At 41.2% G+C, this 17,190-nt stretch overlaps 1 protein-coding gene across 2 annotated transcripts in view; it reads right to left on the minus strand.

The window, feature by feature from the left end:
* The window catches only part of plpp4 (phospholipid phosphatase 4), a 114,356-nt gene that overhangs the window by 36,484 nt on the left and 60,682 nt on the right, over positions 1-17,190 (minus strand). The window lies entirely within an intron of this gene.

Genomic DNA, 17,190 nt, shown 5'->3' on the forward strand with positions numbered 1-17,190 from the left:
ACATCAGAACTACTTTTCCTTCTAAATGTCTATACAGAAAACTATACAAATGTCTCAGTGGCAGTTCTGAGACATTTAGAGTTTACCCTTTTAATGGTAACACTTTACTGTAAGGCACTGTTTAGAATGCTACATGACACCTACATTAGCACTAGACACAAACATACACAAACATTTGCAAATGCTTATTCCAAAAGGCGGCAGCTCTCATTAAGACTGCTTTTGTCAAGTAACATTATTTTAGTTGTAATTAGGTTGTCATAACATTTTCTTGAGTGAAATGATACAGCATGTTATGTCAATTGATGTAGCTCTTTTTTTATTTGGTATGTTAGGTTGACATAATGATATGATATGACACAGCTATCAATAATGTTAAAACTGAACAAAAGTGAGAACTTCAAAATGCTTCTTTGCATACAATCTCAAGCACTATGAGATAACAATCACAAGAAATCTGCTGTGTAATAAATAGTGATTAACAGAGATGTCAAATAACAAAGTACAAATACTTTGTTACCTTACATTTTGGTTATCTATACTTTACTGGAGTAATTATTTTTCAGATTACTTTTTACTTCTACTCTGTACATTTTCATGCAATTATCTGTACTTTCTAGTCCATACTTTTAAAAAAATAGTCTTGTTACTCCTATTTAATTTCGTATTGTTTTCATTCCAGCTGAAATGGATAGCCTAGTGATATGAGATATATATATATATATATATATATATATATATATATATATATATATATACATATATAGCTTTTAGAAGAGGAGGGGAGGTGGGAACACTCACAGGGACAGTGCAAAGCAAGATAACGTTTTTAATGAATGCACAAAACAAACAAACAAAACAAAACGTGGCAGCAAAGTACAGGGTCCAAAACAGAAACAGAAAACGAACTCGGGACAACTGACATGGGGCTAAACCGTGAAGGCTACCTGAGGCTGGAAAGTAGCCAGGGAGCAAAGCGAGACGGGGCAAATCAAACGGAAGGAGGAAGACTAGAACACAAAGAAACAGAAGAAACTAACAAAACAAAGCCTCACCCCAAAACCGCGCTCGTCAAGCGCTAATAAACTTACACGACTAGAATACGAGGGAGCGTTTACAGCGTATACTATCGAGCATCATAGTATCTCTTAGGAATCTCGAGATGTGAAGCCAACCATCCAGCTTGGCATCGTAAGAGTAATTCTCGGCGACGAGACCATAGTGTTTGCTCCCTTTGTACCCCAGCTCTCAGGTGAACCAAATTAGAACTGATAACGGGAATGAACAACACATTCACCAATTGTGCAAGTTCTCCCACTTAAAAAGATGAGAGAGGCCTGTAATTGACATCATAGGTAGACCTCAACTATGAGAGACAAAATGAGAAAAAAATTCAGAAAATCACACTGTCTGATTTTTAAAGAATTTATTTGCAAATAATGGTGGAAAATAAGTATTTGGTCAATAACAAAAGTTCATCTCAATACTTTGTTATATGTCCTTTGTAGGCAATGACAGAGGTCAGACATTTTCTGTAAGTCTTCACAAGGTTGGCACACACCGTTGCTGGTATGTTGGCACATTCCACCATGCAGATCTCCTCTAGAGCAGTGATGTTTTGGGGCTGTCGGTGGGCAACACAGACTTTCAACTCCCTCCAAGGGTTTTCTATGGGGATGAGATCTGGAGACTGGCTAGGCCACTCCAGGACCTTGAAATGCTCCTTACGAAGCCACTCCTTTGTTGCCCTGGCAGTGTGCTTGGGATCATTGTCATGCTGAAAGACCCAGCCACGTTTCATCTTCAATGCGGAAGGAGGTTTGCACTCAAAATCTCACAATACATGGCCCCATTCATTCTTTCATGTACACGGACCAGTCATCCTAGTCCCCTAGACCACAACTAGTCCCTTTGCAGAGAAACAGCCCCAAAGCATGATGTTGCCACCCCCATGCTTCACCAAACAGTTCTACTTTGGTTTCATCTGACCATAAGACATTCTCCCAATACTCTTCCGGAACATCCAAATGCTCTCTAGCAAACTTCAGACATGCCCGGATATGTACTGGCTTAAGCAGGGGAACACGTCGGGCACTGCAAGATATGAGTCCCTGGCGGCGTAGTGTGTTACTGACGGTAGCCTTTGTAACGTTGGTCCCAGCTTTCTGCAGGTCATTCACTAGGTCTCCCCGTGTGGTTCTGGGATTTTTGCGTTCTTGTGATCATTTTGACCCCATGGGCTGAGATCTTGCGTGGAGCCCCTGATCGAGGGAGATTAGCAGTGGTCTTGTAGGTCTCCCATTTTCTGATTATTGCTCCCACAGTAGATTTCTTCACACCAAGCTGCTTGCCTATTGCAGATTCAGTCTTCCCAGCCTGGTGCAGGTCTACAATTTTGTTTCTGGTGTCCTTCGATCGCTCTTTGGTCTTCACCATAGTGGAGTTTGGAGTGTTACTGTTTGAGGTTGTGGGCAGGTGTCTTTTATACTGTTAACGAGTTCAAACAGGTGCCATTAATACAGGTAATGAGTGGCGGACAGAGAAGCCTCTTAAAGAAGTTACAGGTCTGTGACAGCAAGAAATCTTGCTTGTTTGTAGGTGACCAAATACTTATTTTTCACCATTATTTGCAAATAAATTCTTTAAAAATCAGACAATGTGATTTTCAGAATTTTTTTTCTCATTTTGTCTCTCATAGTTGAGGTCTACCTATGATGTCGATTACAGGCCTCTCTCATTTTTTAAGTGGGAGAACTTGCACAATTGGTGACTGACTAAATACTTTTTCCCCCCCACTGTGTATATATATATATATATAGATATATATATTTACCTTTACAAACTGATTTGTAACATTACTGCAATATTCCACTTATGTTCAGCTACACCAGAGCAGTACTGAGATTGGGCAGTGATGGCAAATAAGTCTGGCATTCTTCAAAGACAAAAGACTACGCTGAAGTAAAACATACAATTCTTTGTCCACTTCTACTCTACTGTAATCCTTAAAAAAGTGAAAAGAAGAGCACAGGGTTTAAATTTTAACATTTTCTGTGACTCCTCTGAGAAAGTACGCTGAAGCAGATAGAAGCAGCACTTATACCTTACTACATTTATTTTTGTAGTAAGGTATATATTTTTAATACTTTTACTCTGTTAATTTATTTTGTATGTGCTGCATCGTTACTTGTTACAATTATAAAAATGGCAAAAATAATTTCAGACCCACATATTCATCACCAGAGCGATAGAAGGCACTTTCATCACTGTCATCACACAGCTGTGAGCGTGCATGCTGCCGTTCTTCCTTTCACTCCACTGCTGCATTGAGAACACTATCGCTAGAGCTTTGTTGGTTTATTTCCTTCCCTAAAGTAAACAGAGTTTGACATACAACCCAATTACCAAACATTTGTAAATGAGTAAAAATGGTATTGAATTACAGCAATAAATTGAGAATAACATTACTGGGACAAATGATATTCCTTCTGTATACTATATGTCATAAAGTTTATTCTTTTACAAGCAGTGATTCATATGCAAGTTGTTTAGAGTAACTTTGGCCAAACTAGCCAGACACTCTCAAAAGTAAAATAAATAATATTTATTAAGACAAAAGCAATGTCAAGGCCATACAAAACCTACGAATTACTTTAACTTTATTTTCCAAAAAAGTAATACACAAATGGAGTTGTTAGCCACAACAGTTTTTATGTTTATCGTCAGCAAAGAAAATGGTACTATTAACAAGGACACTACAATATCTAAATGGTCTCTTTATATATACATTTTTGCCTATAAAAGGTAGAAAATAAATAAGCAGATGAAAATGTAGTTCTTCACTTCTGTACTGAAAAGAGTAGGAATAAAACATGTGAAAACAAGATGAACAGCAAACAAAAAGAATGAGATTCTTTTGTTAGTCACAGATTATTTGCTGCTGTGCTCAAGTACACTCTTTCCATACTGAATCATTTTTAACCTAATTGTTTTTCCTTTTTAACCCTATAATTGAATATAATTAATATAACCCTATAATTTTTAGTTAATTCCATAGGGTCTAGTCTAGAAAATTAGCAACATGCGAAAACAGCAGTTTGTGACTGGTAGGAGTGCAACACATAACCACACAGTTACTTAGTATTCTGGAACGAGAATCCTTTCAGTCACTATATCTTCTAAAACCTAAAAGTGCTGACATATTAGCTAGCTGCACTACAAACCAACTGCAGCCATGTTACAAAATGCAATCAAAAAATATAGTGCACATAACTTTTCATTTTTTGTTTTTTCATATCAGTGTTAAATTAAAGTATTTTATATTGTATACTTTATACACAAAATTTGACATTTTTGCTTTTATAAAAACTGTCAAGGGATCAAGGGATACAAATAAAAGGTATTTCATTTTCATTTATTTTATTTTATTTGACTTCACTTTCTGTGTTGACTTAATATTAAAAAAGGAAGGTATTTGCAGACTTTTGCACTTTTGTTATATACATATATTTGTGTGTTTTGATTACCCAAAATTGTAGTTTTGTGACATAAACAAAAGAAAAATAATAGGATGTTAGTTTTATATATGCATAAGACATAATTGAAGCAACAAATCAAGCTGAAACAATTCTACACAGCACATGGCACATGAGCAATTCCTAACTTCACAGCAAATGTCCCTCACACTGATGTGGCATTCTCTCTGGGGAGTCCAGACACTGGACAAATCTCCCTTTCTTATCTTCTCACCCCCTACAACCTGTTGCCTGAGAAAATTTCTTGTTTTTCACTTTGTGACCATAGAACTTACACAATAGCCATGTCCTTTGATGAGGTTCTCTAGATGAAAACATTCTCTTGCCAAAAGAGTGTGAAGAGGTCTGAAACAACAATCGATCATTTGAATTATTTTGTTTTTTTAAAACGTGTCCAATGATTCTAGGTAGAGACCAGACCCACCGAGACCCTGACTAATACGGAGAGGATACCCAACAACTGTAAGAATTAGCTTTTTTGCCAATTTACATACTGGATCTGAAGCAGCTAGTCATGAACAATTAAACTGTCTGAGTGAAATAACATGTGAACCCTAAGAAGTTCAAAAGTGAAAATACAGAGGTAGCTTTCACACTTTAATAAAAACTCTGCCCATTACTGGCAACCTGCAAACATACAAAGAAATGCTTTGATGTGGATGTAAGGTCCCTATAGCATACTGATGTGTGCGGCATGGGGAGGCATGGAGCTAAGAAACCACTAAAGCAGGCAGTGAACTTTTTAAAACAATTGAGGACAATTAATCACTATATTGTTATACTAACAACCTTTTGGTATCTAATATGGTATATAACAGGTTTGTTGCCAGTTCCTTTGTAAAGTGGCTTGCATGGGAATGTTACAAATTGCCTCATAAGCAGGGATAGATTGAGGGGCTAGCTGTAACACTGACTGTTTTTAAAACTGTGTAATACACCACCTTACCAATTTGACTCATTACTATACAGTTTTATTTTCAGTTGGAACAAAACAGCCCTTGGCAAGGTTAGTTTCAGTGTGCTAAATAGATAAAAAGGATAAAAATAGATAAGGACAATAGTGCAAAGACAAAAGACAAAACACTTGTAGTACGAATACAGTAAGAATTATTAATTCAAACAATGTGCATGTATGTGAACAGCATAGTGTGGTGTAGTATACAGCATGTTGAGATACAGTGTGTTGAGATAAATTACTTAACATAAACATGTTAATGTTTAATGAAGTAGGAGAGAAATTGGAGTGGACTGGAGAATACGATCCTGAAGTGGTGGAGTAAAGTTCAGTGTGCAACAGCACCATGAGCTAGGGTCTCAGTGAGTAGATGCTAAGTGAATCTGTCAGTTCTGGCTCTAATGGAGCAAAGCAGTCCCAGACCAATCAAGTGTGTTCCAACTTTACTTGGTTGTCTAGATGTTTTTGTCAAAAGCAAGATGAGTCTTTGTGATTATTTTGGTTTGCAGTGGTTTGCATCTTGCACCTCTCCCATTTTTCTTCCTCTCCCTGTTTTGCCTAGTGTCTTTCATATTGTAGAATTATGTACATTGACCTTAATGAAGCAAGTGATGCCTTCAGTTCTTTAGATATTGGATGAGTCGTCAATGCACTTTTGGTGAATTTTGGTCGGCAGGTGATACCTGGGAATGGAAAAAAGTTTTGTTCATTTGTGGATAATGTCTGTGGTTAACTGTGGTCTTTAGCAATGTAAACCTTACCAGGAAAATGAAAACAACGGAAAAACAACAAAGAAAAACAACAAAGAAAAAATATAGATTTTCACTTTAAACCTATTGGTCAGCCCCCGCCCACAGGCTCACACGAGGACTGATTCACAGACTCGGTTCTTGTTCATTTGTGTTCATGTATGTTCAGTTCAGTGTTTTGTTCATGTTCACGTGTTTTGATTCAGGTTTATCATGTCTTGTTTAGTTGATGTGTTTCACCTTAGACGGGGGGTACTTAAGGGGCGTGGGCGCTCAGTTCGACGAAGAGAATTAAATGGATAAATGGTTAAGGAACCTTAAGGTAGCCCGAGAGGTTCCCGGCTTTTTGACCATGTTCGGATTAGGACAGCTTCTGCTCTGTTACCCCGTCTGCGAGCAAGCCAGCTGGTGATTCAAGTACTCAGCAAGGTTCGTTTGCTATCTGCTATGTTATACCCACCACTCTCATTCCAGCTAGGCGACCCTCTGCCACAAGGCAGTTCCAGGTTGAGTCGGCCTAGCCGCTCCTGCCAAGTAGCTGGTTCCCCAGCTTAACCCCCGGTCTCAGGTCTGTTTGTTTTTACCCTCTTGTTTGCCATGTTCTGGTTTTGTTGATCACTGTATTCACGTTTATGCCCTTTAGCTGCTGCATCTTTTGTCTCACTTGCCCCCTTTTGTTTGTTTTGTTTTGTTTAATACATTTCTTGCATTGAGTCCATCTCTGCGAGTGTTCATCCCTCTGTGTCTGGCCTAACCCGCCATGAAAGGATTGACAAACAAACAAGACTGCAAATACACTCATGCCTCTGTTCTTTGTTTATAGTCTCTTTCCACTTGCAAAAAATGCAAGGTTTAAAACACTACTTGCAATCAGAACGCAGTATGTGGTTTAAGGAAAAAAAAAACTGCTAAACCCTACCTTAACACCAGACATGTTCCAGGAGATCTGATCACTAAAACAAACAGATCATAACAGATAAATGTACATTACCGGATAAAACACTGACATAATATTACTGTTACAAGCCCCGTTCTGTTGTACTACAATAACAGGTAGGGGTTCCTATTTATCTTGCTTTTTCTTAACCATATGAGTGTGACTGTGCAACAAATCATGGCCACCAGGTCTGACAAGCACTCTCTACAACCTAGGGCTATAGACACCATGAGTTATCCTGCACTGTTGCTACATCAACAGCAGTCTTCAACCTTTCATCAGTCCCTCGCACCTACGTCCACCAGGTATTTTCTCCCCCAACACATCTGCAGGCAGTCAGGCATCTCTCCCAAACATCAAATAAAATTATAAATAGCCTGTGAAGGAATAGAACAAACACTGTTGTTGTAAGTTATAACATGCTCTTTCCAGTTTATTTTCTTTTCTGGAGGTAATGTCCTTAACATACCATGCATTGTTTTTTTGAATCTCTGACACTGAAAGTTGCTCTGGGGGTCATGGTGGCTTCCCTATGCCATAAACATACAGTTACATAGCTCATTAATAAAGGACACATTCTTTGTTGGCCTCCATCCTCATGTTGCCTTTCATACACCTGAGGCTACAATGTCTCAATGTCTCAATGTGGTAACCTCCTTGACTGATTTCCTTTCTGTCATGGGTCACAAATGGTTCCAAACCTTTTGTAGTTGAAGGTGCTCAAACTGCCTGGAGAGTCATTTTAAGCACTGGCTCACACTGCATTGTTCTGCTGGAGTTGGTCTCCTGTTGTTCCCCATACAGCAGCAGATAGGCTCCATATTAGGATAAATTTTCTGTTGCTCTTGGGTCTCATCCCAGCTCTATCCAATGATATATTTTTTCAGGTTCTTCTCTAGTGAAAATCCTAGACATCAGCGTTTGTGTTTTTCCAAACTGGCTTGTGACAAACCTCAAAGTTACACTCAGCTGGGCCACCCAAAGTTGCCCGACTGTACTTGGATTAGCTGTCTTTGAGTATTGCAGTGGGTTGTGATCAGTCACCACCGTGAACTTAGAGTATATCAGATATTCCTTTAATTTTTCAGTTACCACCCCTTTAAGGGCAAGCAACTCTAACTTGAATGTGCCATATATTATTTAAAAATTATTTTTAGATCCTTGTAGGCCTTTGCTTGCGTACATAATCATGTGTTCAATGCTGTCTGACACATCAACCCACCTGAATGGCTCAGCTGCTCTCCCTTTGTCACCCTTCCTGACCAGGACATATGGCTCAGCTGCTCTCCCTTTGTCACCCTTCCTGACCAGGACATGGAGAGATCGGGCTACCTTGGGAAACCCTGTAACAAACCTCATAAAACCAAAAATCTTTCTCACCTCCTCTTGGGCTCTTGGGCACAGACCACGATTCCAACGTCTGAACTTTGTCCACGCAGATCCATTACTTGGCTTTAGCTTTAGACCATACTGCTTCAATCTGCTGAATTCGAGTTCCAGTATGATCCAGTGACTGTCAAAGTCTCAGGAAAACATATCATCCATATAAACCAAAAGAATGTCAAAGGTTATGTCACTGAGCACCACCCCATCAGGCACTGGGGTATTGGGGGAGTTGCATAATCCATGGCCTCCTGGAAGTAACCCGCAGTCAAATTCAAAAACAGCTGTGCACTGCCCAGAGAATCTAATGAATCCTCCAACCTGGGTAGTGGGTATGCATATTTACAGGTTAATTGGTTTAATCAGTGGTAATGGCAATCATGCACACTGCCATTTTTCTTCAGAATTACAGCTGGTGTAGCTCATGGGCTTACTACTTCCTGAGGATTCCTTGAGACAGAAGATCTAGAAAAAATATTGGAGGTGCAACTCAACAATAGCTTTGTTTGTTGGGAGATGCAAAGATACTACAGAGGTAGTATACCCATGATCACAACCATTATTTAAAAAGATATCCATGTATTCTCAGTAACTCAGTATATTAATTACACTGCTCAAAAAAACAAAGGGAACACTCAAACAACACATCCTAGATCTGAATACTGAATACTTTGTTCTGTACAAAGTTGAATGTGCTGACAACAAAATCACACAAAAATCGTCAATGGAAATCATTTATTAACCAATTAAAGTGGAAAAACACATTACAGGCTGATCCAACTTTTATGCAATGTCCTTAAAACAAGTCAAAATGAGGCTCAGTATTGTGTGTGGCCTCCACGTGCCTGTATGACCTCCCTACAACGCCTGGGCATGCTCCTGAGGTGGCGGATGGTCTCCTAAGGGATCTCCTCCCAGACCTGGACTAAAGCATCTGCCAACTCCTGGACAGTCTGTGATGCAACGTGACGTTGGTGGATGGAGCGAGACATGATGTCCCAGATGTGCTCAATCGGATTCAGGTCTGGGGAACGGGCGGGCCAGTCCATAGCTTCAATGCCTTCATCTTGCAGGAACTGCTGACACACTCCAGCCACATAGCATTGTCCTGCATTAGGAGGAACCCAGGGCCAACCGCACCTGCATATGGTCTCACAAGGGGTCTGAGGATCTCTTCTCGGTACCTAATGGCAGTCAGGCTACCTCTGGCGAGCACATGAAGGGCTGTGCAGCCCTCCAAAAAAACATTACTGACGCACTGCCAAACCGGTCATGCTGAAGGATGTTGCAGGCAGCAGATTGCTCTCTACGGCGTCTCCAGACTCTGTCACGTCTGTGCTCAGTGTGAACCGATCCAAGATACGATCCAAGATGGCAGAGGATGGCAGACACGGTGACGAGCTCCTCCGTATGGTGTTTGTTTTTGTTTGTTAATGTTGTCTATTGTACGTCAAACTCAGTTAGTTGGAGCAGGGAACAACTACTGAGCTTCAGGAACAACATTTCCCCTGAAAGCATCCTGGAATTTGTTCAAGTACCTTCAGTTTGTGCGGAGATCCTCACCACAGCCGCGCTGACCGCGCTCGGCCTCGCCAGGAGACTGTGGAGAAGCCGGCGCAGGGGCAGACAAGCCAGCGCGCTCGTGCGTCTGAGGCGGCGCGGGGCTCGCACACCTCTACCGTCATTATTCCTCTCCAACCTCCGATCTCTCAGCAACAAAACTGAGGAACTACTTCTGCTCAACCAAACCAAAATTGAGCAGCTGGTGTCCTGGTGCAGCAACAACCACCTGCTGCTAAACACAAAAAAGACTGTAGAGATGGTGGTGGACTTCCGACGCAGTCCACCCCCCCCCCTCCACATCAACAACACTGCAGTATCCATGGTGGAGTCACTCAAGTTCCTGGGCACCACCATCTCCAGAGACTTGAAATGGGAGGAAAACACCCTCTCTATCACCAAGAAAGCTCAACAACGAATGTTCTTCTTGAGACAGCTCAAGAAATTCAACCTGCCACAGACCCTGATGATCCAGTTCTACACAGCGATCATCGAGTCCATTCTCGCAGCCTCCATAACTATCTGGTTTGGTTCCTCCAACTCACAAGAAAGAGCCAAACTCCAGCGCATCATCAGGACAGCAGAGAGGATCATTGGATGTAACCTGCCATCACTTCAGCAGATCTACACCAGCAGGATGAGGAAGCGGGCTGGCAAGATTACATCTGACCCCACACATCCTGGACACCTCCTCTTCCAGACACTCCCCTCTGGTAGAAGACTGCGGTCCATCAAAACCAGCACAACACGTCATGCTAACAGCTTCTTCCCCAGAGCTGTAGCGCTCCTCAACCACAGTGGACACCTCCCACTGTAAACCTCAAAACATACAACTGAACTGTACCAAACCGGACTGAACAGCTATTTTGCACTCTGCCTATTTGCACTATGTCTATTTGCACACTGTACAGATGTTCTTTTCTGTAAATATCAGCTCTTTACTTTCTGTAAATATCAGCTCTTAATTACCTTTAGTACTTTTTACTTTTTTAATTTATCCCCTACCCTATTTATTGTTTAGTGTAATTTTTCCTTTAGTTTAAGACTGTGTTCTGTGTTTTTTGTTACTTGTCATACGTGTTGCTCTCACCAAGACAAATTCCTTGTATGTGCAACATACTTGGTGAAATAAAGAGATTCTGATTCTGAACCTGCTTTCATCTGTGAAGAGCACAGGGCGCTAGTGGCGAATTTGCCAATCCTGGTGTTCTCTGGCAAATGCCAAGCGTCCTGCACGGTGTTGGGCTGTGAGCACAACCCCCATCTGTGAACGTTGGGCCCTCATATCATACTCATGGAGTCGGTTTCTAACCGTTTGTGCAGACACATGCACATTTGTGGCCTGCTGGAGGTCATTTTGCAGGGCTCTTGCAGGGCTCCTCCTGTTCTTCCATGCACAAAGGCGGAGGTAGCGATCCTGCTGCTGGGTTGTTGCCCTCCTACGGCCTCCTCTACGTCTCCTGGTGTACTGGCCTGTCCTGGTAGCGCCTCCAGCCTCTGGACACTACGCTGACAGACACAGCAAACCTTCTTGCCACAGCTCACATTGATGTGCCATCCTGGATGAGCTGCACTGCCTGACCCACTTGTATGGGTTGTAGAGTCCGTCTCATGCTACCACGAATGTGAAAGCACCACCAACATTCAAAAGTGATCAAACATCAGCCAGAAATCATAGGTAGTGAGAAGTGGTCTGTGGTCTCCACCTGCAGAAACACTCCTTTGTTGAGTGTGTCTTGCTAATTGCCAATCATTTCCACCTGTTGTCTATTCCATTTGCACAACAGCATGTGAAATTGATTGTCAGTGTTGCTTCCTAAGTGGATAGTTTGATTTCACAGAAGTTTGATTTACTTGGAGTTATATTGTGTTGCTTAAGTGTTCCCTTAATTTTTTTTTAACAGTGTAGTTTTTTTCTTAAAATAACCTAATTAAATTAAATTACATGATTTGCAGATGTAGAGTATGTATGTTTTGCATCCTTTATACAGAGTTAAGGGACTACCGTAAAGCTATGGGTTAGGGTGAGTTTTAGGGCTATGGAAAATAAAGGTGAACGTGATATTTTTTAGTTGAATGTATCAAAAGTGCCCTGAGTGCGAGCAATACACTTATGATATCTACCTTATGATATCAGGAAATCATGGTCATCACATATGTGATATATTCCATGTGTGCTGGTGTACACTTCTAAGCATCACTATAAACCAAGCTAATTAAGCTATGCTGATGATCCAATTAGATTTGAGCAGTTCCAGTTATTCACTCATATCCATGCAACCAAAGTAGAACTAACATAGTTTCTGCACTTCATACATATTTATAGCGAATTACAAATTATAGCAACAGTGAGTTAATGAGATCAAAATGAGATCATTTGGCAAAACAAGGATATTGTAAAAGTTTGAAAACTGGAAGGTTCTCTGGTGAAACTTTATAAGGGAGTTTTATCTAATTTTCACCATCAGGACATCAGGACAAAAATGCTACGCCTTTAAATTCTGGAGGAAAAATAGAGAAAGAACAACAGAATATGCAGTTCAGTGCTAAGTCTAGTTTGTCATGTCTAAGACATTGCATGGTTTGACATTCAAAATAATAAAATCTAATTGTGAATGAGTTTCCAAATGTTCTGCCATTACCTCTAGCTGCTTCATAGCCTATAATCAAGTTTACAGGATTTATCTATTGAATAAGAGCTGTAAGTGAAATGAAAGTGAAGTGGGTATGTTAGTATATTTATTCCACATTGCTCACGCCAGATACGAAATGTGTATTTCATGCAGCTGACTGCTTCTTATAGTAAATGCTGTGTTAAACAGGAGGCTCTTTTGTTTCAGTAACGATAGACATTATGACAATGTAAAGCCTACTGACATACAATAAATAAAATAGGCTAACAATCTGTAAAAAACAGTTTAGCTAGTACCCAAACAGGCTGTATTTACCTTTAATCACACTTTTCCCCTCCAATTGTTTTTGGCATGTGTATGGGTCTTTTACAGACTGAATACTTGAAATTTTCTACTGCAAAACTGTACCCATTTGGTATTTCTGAAGCTTGGATTAAGCAACTAATTAAGCCCAGCTGTCCAGGAAAATCAGGTAGGGAACAGCTGAGTAGACCATTGAGTTTCACAGTCATAATGTTGCTTTGGTTATTTTCCTTAATCTGAGACCCATCAAATGAAATTGAAGTTTTTCTTCTACAAACATTGATGAAGCAGTTAGGGGGCTCATTACTCTCTGTTACAGACTAAATGAACACAAAGACTATGAACAGCGCTCAAGTGCACTGAAATAATTGAATTTTCTCTTTTTTCTATCTATTTTGTGTTACAGCTTTCAAATGCAAAAACAATCTTGGCAGAAACAGCTCATTAAAGACACAGAACATTAAGCCTTGTCAAATGAGCCAAAAGCAATAATGTCCCTTTTTATCACTGAAGCAGGGCATTCCACAACTCAGCACATGGCATTCCACAACCTAGCAGAAACCTTTGTAACTTCCACACTGTACCAAACTAGTAAGGTGAATGGTTTGTTTTAATGTTCTGCCACAAACATCTGATCCTCACTGTAACTTCCAGGAGAGTAAATCGTTATACATTACCCTGCCAGGCTTAACAAGTGTTATATGGTTCCACTAATACTGTGCTCAATTTGTGAAGACTCCAAATATGTATGTCCAACATGTAAAAAAACATCAAGTAGTGTGATGATTACATTTAAATCCTTGTGGATATAAATATTTACATTCCTCTATCATGTTACAGTTACAGCCACAATTGTGATATGTGAAGTGGCTCTTCTTTTGCAACATTTTGTGGCTTTTTCAGTAATACACAAAAACGAAGGCATCTTTTCAATACCCTTTTTCATGTGCTCTCAAAGTTTTACTTACTACTCGTGTGCTGCATTGTTCAATCGGAACATACGTAAGTCACAAAGGCAAGAGAGATGCACTTTTTTTGTGGAGAGGAGGAGACATTCCTATTATTAAACTATATTGTCAGAAACAAATAGTCTCATTAATCTTTATAGTGAGAATATGGAAAAATGTCTGTCACATTGCAATGAACATCTCAATGGCACAGTTTATTTACACTCATCTCTGTTATTACAAAATAATATTATTAAACTTTTATTACAAAGTGGCAGCAAAGCAAAAGACAAATGTGAAGGAACACTACATATAAGATATAGTCTAAGAAGCATATTTCCAACTCTACCTGGACGGCACTGAGAGAGGTTAAATATTAAACAGTTTTTTAAATGGGTAAAATGCAGTTTTACCACCAGTTACCTAAAAACAGCACATTAAGAGCACATTAATGGAAACAATGAGAATTGAAAAATTGGTATTGTGTTTAGGGACAATAAAATGATTCAACTCTACTGCAACCCTACTGCAAATTAGGTTCATTAGCCAAACTTTACAAACTTTTAGTTTGTAACATACTGCAGGCTGAATGTGCAAAGGGACATATGTTGGTGCCTGGAATTGAGAAGCAGCTTTGCTATTTAAGTGTTTTGGTATCATATATAATTATTTTAGTCAAAAATATGCTTCAGTATATAATTTACCAACTATATAACTATGTAAATTTATCTTTCTCATCTTTTCAAGATGGCGCCGCGGAGGTGGCAGCCTGTTGCAGCAGCTCCTGCTCACTTCTGAGCTTTTCCTAACTTTTTTCCTATTTTCAAGTTTTAAGTTAAGTTTTTGGTAGTTTAGTGTTGCTAACTTGACTCTAGGCACAATGGACATTAAAAGTGTGGTGCTTGTTCTGGTTTCTGCACTACTTTTTTCCTTGTTTACAACCGTGTCTGGAGAGCCACAGATACGTGTGTGTCTGAATTCAGCATGTCAGCGACCTCACATTCCCTGTGACTACAGAAGGAAAAACGGGCTTGTACCGTCTCCTACGGGCGTACCGTAGGAGACGGTACAAGCCCGTTCTTCCTTTTGTAGTCACAGGGAATGTGAGGTCGCTGACGGATTTCACCTCAGCTGGGCGGACAGGACGGAGGAGAGTGGTAAGAGGATGGAGGCGGACTGGCAGTATTTGTGAATGATAGATGGTGTAACCCTGGGCACATCACTTTTAAGGAACAAATCTGCTGTAAGAACATAGTACGGTCTCATGCTAATGGCTAACAGTTCAATCTCCCGAATTCTCGCATGTGAATTCTCGCATGGAATTCTCGCATGTTATCGTGATAGCTGCGTACGCCCCCCCTGCTAACGTTGACTCGGCTTGTGATGTCCTGCACTCTGCTGACACATCACCCACAGGCCCTCCTTCTTATCTCTGGAGACTTCAATCATGTTTCTCCATCTTCCACTCTGTCCACCTTCTCCCAGTATGTACATTTACATTTACATTTATGGCATTTAGCTGACGCTCTTATCCAGAGCGACTTACAAGGTTACTCGTATTACAGAGGTGGGCCAATGTAGTGTTAGGAGTCTTGCCCAAGGACTCTTATTGGTGTAGCGCAGCATAGTCACCCAGACCAGGAATCGAACCCCAGTCTCCCACATGGTGTGGTAGCTCAGTGGCAGGTAGTGGTGTTATCTGTTGCGCCACACCAACCTGTAACCTGCCACACCAGAGACGTGAAAACACTGGACCTGTTTTTTGCCAACACAAAGGAGGCATACAATTTGTCACCTCTCCCTCCCCTTGGAAGATCTGATCACAATCTGGATCATCTTCTGCCTGTGTACAAACTCGTTGTACATAGGGAACCAGCTGTCACTCGTACAGTGAAGAAATGGTCTAAGGAGTCTGAAGAGGCTCTGAAGGACTGCTTCAAAACAACGGTGAGGGAAGAACTGTGTGATCCTAATGGGGAGGACATTGACAACCTCACTCACTGCATTACAGACTATGACAACTTCTGTGTGGATAACACCGTGCCCACCAAGACTGTTCAGTGTTTTTCCAACAACAAGCCATGGATTAATCCAGATATAAAGGCTCTCCTAAAAGCGAAAAAGAGGGCCTTCAGATCTGGTGACAAGGATGAGCTAAAAGCTGTGCAGAGGGAACTGAGAAGGAAGATCAGGAAGGGGAAAGCCAGCTACAGGAAGAAGCTGGAAGAACAGTTACAGCAGAACAACGTCAGGGGAGTTTGGAAAGGCCTTAAAACCACATCTGGCCACACAAATCCAACTCCCAGGTGGCGGGAGACCAAACGTGGGTGAATGATCTCAATCTATTTTTCAACAGATTTGATCAATCACCTAGCCCTCCCCCTACACAGACACCCCTGCTGTATCCCCACTCAGCAGCACTACCATCATGCTGTCCTCCCCCTTCTCTCACAACTTTTGGCTCACAGTCATCATCATCATCATCCCCTAATGGCTCATCGTCTGGCAGCATCAACCACCCATTCACACATTCCAGCACCCGGCCCCCCCCCCCCCCCCCGCTCCAACCTGTCCTTCACAACAACCCAGGTGAGAAATGAGCTGAGGAAGATCAAGGCAAAGAAATCTACAGGTCCTGATGGAATCAGTGCCAGGCTCCTCAAGTCCTGCGCAGATCAGCTGAGCAGGGTAGCTGAGCATATGTTCAACATGAGCCTGAAATTGGGAAGAGTACCACAGCTGTGGAAAACATTTTGTGTGGTACCTGTGCCCAAAACACAGCACCCGAAGGACCTAAACAGCTACAGGCCGGTGGCACTGACTTCTCATCTGATGAAGTCATTGGAGAGGCTGGTCCTCAACCACATCCACCCTCTGGTGAGCACATCCATGGACCCTCTTCAGTTTGCCTACCAGCCTGGCATTGGGATGGATGATGCTGTCATCTATCTTCAACACAGAGCTCTTTCTCACCTGGAGAAGCCCGGCAGCACTGTGAGGATCACCTTCTTTGATTTATCCAGTGCTTTTAACACCATACAGCCAAGGCTCCTAAAGGACAAGCTGGGACATTGTGGAGTGGACAGTCACCTGTCGAACTGGATACTGGACTACCTCACCAACCGACCACAGTATGTGAGGGCACGGGACTGTGTCTCTGATATGGTGGTCAGCAGCACAGTAGCCCC

This window comes from Salminus brasiliensis, chromosome 4 (assembly GCF_030463535.1).
Source record: "Salminus brasiliensis chromosome 4, fSalBra1.hap2, whole genome shotgun sequence".
In the NCBI taxonomy this organism is placed as follows: Eukaryota; Metazoa; Chordata; class Actinopteri; order Characiformes; family Bryconidae; genus Salminus; species Salminus brasiliensis.